The following is a 6862-nucleotide window of genomic DNA, read 5'->3' as shown; positions in this document are numbered from 1 at the left end:
GCCTCCTAATTTTTGAGGTAGAGTTACACCTCAAAATCTTTTTTAACACCTATTATTAGTACTTCCCACTTACCGACTACTGTCTTATTACTATTTTGAGTAATTTTTATCCTCAGAATAGGGGTTTTGAACCAATTAGATTGTCCAAATTAGGTAAAGCTATGACACCATTTCCTTTATAGAAGCCATTCCATATGAGTGTGATATGTGCTATTTTACATTCTGTTCAATGAATCCTAACTTGAGAGTCATATAGTCATAATGGCTACAATTATTTGCTCATTCTCCCTGTTGTATTCACCATTTCAACTTACTTGCCAGGGCCACAATTTTATCTTTCTCAACGAGTAAACGGCTCTGAAATTTCTCTTCACATGGATGTGTTTCGATTTTGTGTCATCTTCAAGATGACTTTCTTTGATAGATCATTCCATCCACTAGAATGTCAGATACTCAATCTGTTTTAATTTAAATGACACATTTCGCTTATCGAGAGTCAATTTGACTAAACTTCGAAGCTAAATTAGATTAACATACTAGAAATACTATAAGTTGCAATTTTTCTCATATTAATATGATAAAAAATATTTTAAAATATTGATTAAACTTTATACAGTTTGACTTTCGATAAACGAAATGTGTCATCTAATTTAAAATGAAGGGGTAATATGTTTGATGGATTTTAGTGCTCATTTTGAGAGCCTAAGAATGGGGAGGCCCCTACTAAGTTCATTGCAGTTAGAGTGGCTGATGAAACAGCAGTTGGATGTAGTGGTGGTCCTCAACTTGTCAATTTTGAAGGGGTATAAATCTTTTTTACCTTCTTTCTGCATTTGGGATTTGCGAAATATTAGGAAAATAGATTCTTGAACCGAAATATTCTGAACTGAAATGACTTGTATGGAAATCCAAACAATTTATGCATGCGTAGGCAGGATTTTCGCTAAGGGATTAAAAAAAAAAAAAATTAAAAAATTTAAAGAATTTATGGCCAGTGGAAATTGAACCACCAACCTCACAAAGGTTTTGACCCCCCTTGATCATTGAACTATGTTTTTGGGTTGTGACAAGAAGATTCAAAATATAATATATAGAGTCACAACACGAATTTAACTTTATATGTATAGTATAATTTTCCGGCGAAAGGGGTTCGGGTGAACCCATTCCGTCCCCTAAATCCGCCCCGGTCTTTAAGTATATTGGTTTTGAATATATAAAGTTTCCATAGAAGAATTTTGATCTTAGAATAACATAAAAATGGATTTGACATCAGTATGCAGACATCCAATAGATGATTTAGAAAACCATCTAATTACATTGTTTCTTGCTTTCTCAAAAATGATTTTTTCGTTGAACATGCATGTCGTTTTAGGTTTTTTTTTTTTTTCAGTATCATGTGTTTGGAAATTCATTGGTCCACTTAATTTGGATTCGCGCTGTTGAAAACCCATTTTTGCGGGGAGGTAATTAGGCTCCATATCAAAAAAGGACTCCATATTCACATAGTTCGAAACCTGTGACTTTACAAACTTTTATCATTCCATCACACCCTTTAAAGCATGGAAGTTCATATCGTTTTAGATTATATTCTTGGTATATACCCCATAGTTAAATTACAATTTTTTTGTTGATCTTTTATGTAAACGGAGAATGTTATAGGTTTAAGTAGAAGTGTACAAATCGAACCGAAAAATCGCACCAAACCGAAAAGTCAAACCGAACCGATTAAAAATCCCGACTTGGTTTGGTTTGATTTGGTATTGAGTAAAAAAATCCGAGCCAACCCGACATATAAATATATAATTTTTATATATACTTTTAAGATTTTATAGAGAATTTTCTTTAAAAAATGTCTAGAAATATTTGAGATTCTCTTGCGGGATATAAATTTTAATAGAATATGAAGTGCTCCATATTTATTGACCTTAAATAATGGGTTGTATGATCACTTTCTTATCAAATATTATTGAAATGCGTCTATCTCTTTATTTTTTCATATTCATATTATATGTTAAGATCTATTAAATTCTTATATTTTTTTCGAATGTAAAGTGATTATTAATATTTATGTATCATATTGATTTTTATGTTTAATTACTAAATTCGGTTAACCTGAAAGTGTACATCAACGAAAAATTATTGTCAGACGACTAACTATTATGTGTTACTAATAGAATTCTCCCATAAGAATATAATCGATAATATGTTTGTCAATTTTTTATATTCTTACTACATATATATTTACTTATCAAATATTTAACAAAGTAAGATTGAAATAATATTAAGTAACAAAAAACCCGAAAATCCGAAAACCCCGACAAAATCGAACCAATCCAAAGCGATATAGTTGGTTTGGCTTGGTTTTGATAAAAACCGAACCAATCCGGTACATGTAAGAGTAACTTCTGTTGGTATTTCTTGGACGTGTAGGGGCCTGGTCTTTGGCTCAATAAGGAAGCATTGCAGAGAAAGCAAGAAGAATTAAGTCGACATTGGATATCACAGTTTTTTTGACTGGAAAAACATTAAAATCCAACCAATTCGCGCCATTGTCTTGTGGTATTCGATCCAGGCAAAGAGACAACTTTGATATGTTCTCTTCTTGAAATATTTCTGAGTCGGTTTTTTGCTTCTTTTACCAAGAGTGTAAGTTATATACATCGTTGGTGTAAATAAACTTTACTATAGATTACCCAAAAGATATCTACACCATAAAACACAAAAGTATGAGTTTGTTTTGATTATAAGGATCTTTATGTTGCTAGACATTATAATGTATCTTCGGTTTAGTGAGCTTCGAACTGCTTTATTATTGGAAGACATACAAAATCATCATTAACAGACACATTTTAAGCAAAGTTCTGCTCTTGATTATAGTCTAAAATGTCATCAAAAGCTTCAATAAAAATGAGATAATCTAGAATTTTTGACATTAAACCAAAGTGAAAATGTTGATGATTTGCTTCAGTTACTGTTGCATTTTTTTTTAGCATAATAAGTTAGCTTAGTTTTAGGATAAATCTATTTTTTAAATTTAAATTTCTGTTAGATTTTTTTAGGTTTGTTGAGATATTTTGAGATTTTTAAATTCTTCTTATGCAGATTTTTCTGCAAATTATGTTCTCAAATTAGCTATTTAAAGCCCTCTATGTTTAATAAAAAAGTAGAGATATTTTCAATCAATACTTTTAATCTTTTTGCTGTCCCATCTTTTAAAAAACCAACAGTGGTATCAAAAGCTTTATTGGTCTTACGGGATCTGTGAGTTCTTCCAAAGAACCATTTTCAAATCATTTTTAACCAATATCAATTTTTAAAACCCATTTTCAAACATGGCAAGCAACAGTCTCTCTTTGAATGCCCCACAAACTTTCACCGGTGAAAACTATAAGATTTGGTCAATGAAAATGAAATCATATCTTGAATTTTATGATTTATGGGAAGTTGTAATGGAAGATAGACCATTACAACCACTCCCTTCAAATCCTACTCTTGCTCAAATTAAAAACCATTCAGAAGAGAAAATAAAAAAATACAAAGCCTAAACTGTGATTCAAAATTCAGTTGCAGATTCAGTTTTTTCTAAAATCATTGAATGTGAGACAACAAAAGAAGCTTGAGAAAAGCTTAAAAATGAGTACCAAGGAAGTGATCGAGTCACACAAATGCAGATTTTAAATTTAAAAAAGGATTTTGAATCTCTTAGAATGCAAGAAGACGAGACTATCACTAGGTATTCTGATAGGATTTCTTCTATTGTTAATAGAATCATGTTGATTGGTGAGGTTTTCAAAGATGACAGAATAGTTGAAAAAAATTCTTCTTACGGTTCCAAAGAGATTAGAGTCCAAAATTTCTTCTCAAGAAGAGTCTAAAGATCTATCTACCATCTATGTTGCAGAATTAATAAGTGTTCTTTAAGTACAGGAACAAAAAAGAGTATTTAGACAAGAAATGGTTACTGAAGGTGCTTTTTATGCACAAAACAAAAAAGAAAAAGGTCAATTATCCTCTTTGCATATACTGCAAAAAGAAAACACACCTAGAAAATTTTTGTTGGTGGAGACATGATGCAATATGTGGTATTTGCAAACAAACATGCCATGTTACAAAAGTGTGTAAGTTCAAAGACGCTCAACACAATCCTCAAGCACAAACAACAGAAGCAGTAATTGAGGAGGAGCAATTATTTTAGAGCAACCGAAGCAAATGAGGAGTGTTGACGATTTGCTTTAGTTATTGTTGTATTTTTTTAGCATAATAAGTTAGCTTAGTTTTAGGATAAATCTACTTTTTAAATTAAAATTTCGGTTAGATTTTTTAGGTTTGTTGAGATATTTTGGGATTTTTAAATTCTTCTTATGCAGATTTTTCTGCAGATTATGTTCTCAAGTTGGCTATTTAAAGCCCTTTATGTTTAATAAAAAAGTAGAGGCATTTTCAATCAATATTTTTAATATTTTTGCTGTCCCATCTTTTAAAAAACCAACAAAAAACTACTCAATGAACCCTTTTGATATTGGGCATATTTCTATATGTTTTAATATTACTTTACCCATGTCTTAAACCGCTTTTTAGTGCTATTTGATCTTTAAAATGTCCAACATGTATTAGTTATTGATTTTATAACTAATTGAGTTGTGTGTGATGATTTAGGGTGTTTGAAGTTCAAAAATATGAAGAAAAGAGTATTCCAGCTATAGGAGAGTTGCATCCTTAGCAGTAAAGTCGGGCCAAGGCATCTGCACCTGGGCACAACAGAAATGAAGGAACAAAGGGTGGATGCGCAACATCTACTCCAGCATGCGATGCTGAGAAATTGAAGCCGAGTCGGGTTAGAAAAAGAAAAACTTCAGCCCACGACCTATGTACGCACTATATAAGTCAAAAATGCCTCTTTTAAGTCATCTAACACACTTGAAAGCAGGAAAAAACTATCACAAAGTTTGGAGATCTTGAAATTCATCTTGAGTTCTTCTTTTCCCTTCTTTTATTGATTTTTATGTATTCTTGGGAATTACTTGAGATTGCTACCATGACTATGTGTGGCTAAACTCGTTTATTCTAGGGTTATGGTTTTATATGAATGTTGATATTTGAATATTGATTTGATGAGTTAATTTATTATATTGGATTGTTTATTTATATCTTGAGTTTAATTATTTTACTGTATAGCTAACAGTGAAATATTATGTATGAATCTTTAGTTGAACTTGAAAGAGGTAATTCTTGATTGCAATAGGATTGAATAGAGCGCTATCTTGAACCTAGTTATTGGGGAATTAATTTGCGAATACAGATAGAAATATACCTATTTACCGTACTTAGCCAATTGTGCAAGAGATTGTTAATGCGTTCTTTTTATCTCTAATCTCATGGGAATATAGGGTTTAGAATAAATTGAATAGGCGAGTAGAAGTTATCAAATTTCTACGAGTATTATTGTGTTTGTAGGTTAATAATCTAAATAAATTAATAAGTCGAGTTGATTGAAGAATGCAATAGGATTGTTACATAACCATGACCCTGGAATACTATCTCTCATTAAATTAAAATCCTTCGTGCTAGTTCATTGATTTTTCGTTTACATGCAATTGTCATTAGTAGAATTAATCAAACAAAAATTACTTTGAAATCGTTCTTGACTCGATAAATTAGAATTCGCTTGATTTAGTTGATAATTAATCACAAGTCCTCGTGGGAACGATACTCTACTCACTCTTTATTACTTGATTGACCGCGTATACTTGCGTGTGTGATTTTGGGCAACAAGTTTTTGGCGCCGTTGCCGGGGAATTCGAAATTAATTATTTTACAACATTAAGCATTTACTACTCATCGAGTTTAGTTTTCTTTAAATCTTCTTTTTAGCTGGGTGTTTGATCTCAGGTACTTTGCTTGAATGCGACGGGTTAGAAGCCAGGACAGACTACAAGATTTTGACCCAGAACCTGAGAGTGCATTTTGTAGAAGGTTGAGAGAAGCTCGAGAAGAAAATAATCTACAAGCACTCATCCAACTTCCTGTGGAAATCGCAGAAGGACACCAATTAGCGGTACAAGAGGTGGCTATGCCCAGCATTGCTAATGTCACCTCAAGTATCGTTAAGCCTAGGATAATTGGGCATTTTGAGCTTAAGCAGAGCATGATCCAGCTACTTCATGCAAATGGACAGTTCATGGGACTGCCACATGAAGACCCCCGACAACATATTCTAAATTTTCTAAGAGATTAGTGATACCTATATCACTAACGGGGTCACATCTGATTATGTCACACTCACATTATTCCCTTTTTCTCTGTTGGGAGAGGCCAAAAGATGGCTGAAGTCTGAACCAACTAACTCTATTGCATCGTGGAATGATTTGGCTCGTAAATTCCTGGCTAGGTTCTTTCCTTCTAGTAAGATCGCAAAGATAAGAAGTGAGATAGTTGCATTCAAACAGAGAGAAGGTGAATCACTGTATGCAGCCTGGGAGCGATTCAAGGGGCTACTACGAGACTGTCCACATCTTAACCAAACCAACGAAGTACTGGCTCACACCTTTATTGAAGGCCTGCACCCTGAAACGAAAATAGTGGTAGATGCAACAGTTGGTGGTCAAGTACTGGAAAAGAGCTTTGATGCGATCTACGCGCTGTTGAACAAGTTTTCCAAAAGCAACCCAGATTGGCAAGGGGAAGCAGGTAGACACACAACCCATAAAGCTACCGTAGTACTTGAATTGGATGTTGTATCAGCACTTTCTACACATGTAGCATCTTTAGCAAACCAAATCAACAAGATGAATGTGAACCAAAATCAGCAACAGTTCCCACCAATGCAACAAGTTCAACCAATACAGCAGGTGTAGATGTTTTG

The 6862-nt window shown here is 33.0% G+C and overlaps 1 non-coding gene across 1 annotated transcript; it reads right to left on the bottom strand.

Moving 5' to 3' along the window:
- Positions 1-6413: 6413 nt before the first annotated feature.
- Positions 6414-6520, bottom strand: LOC117273942 (small nucleolar RNA R71). Its single transcript, XR_004503979.1, has one exon. It is a non-coding gene; the product is annotated as a small nucleolar RNA R71 (small nucleolar RNA).
- Positions 6521-6862: the final 342 nt, after the last annotated feature.

This window comes from Nicotiana tomentosiformis, chromosome 2, assembly GCF_000390325.3.
Source record: "Nicotiana tomentosiformis chromosome 2, ASM39032v3, whole genome shotgun sequence".
NCBI classification, from domain to species: Eukaryota; Viridiplantae; Streptophyta; class Magnoliopsida; order Solanales; family Solanaceae; genus Nicotiana; species Nicotiana tomentosiformis.
Note: the sequence above shows the minus strand (reverse complement) of the source record. Positions and strands in the feature narration are given on the sequence as shown.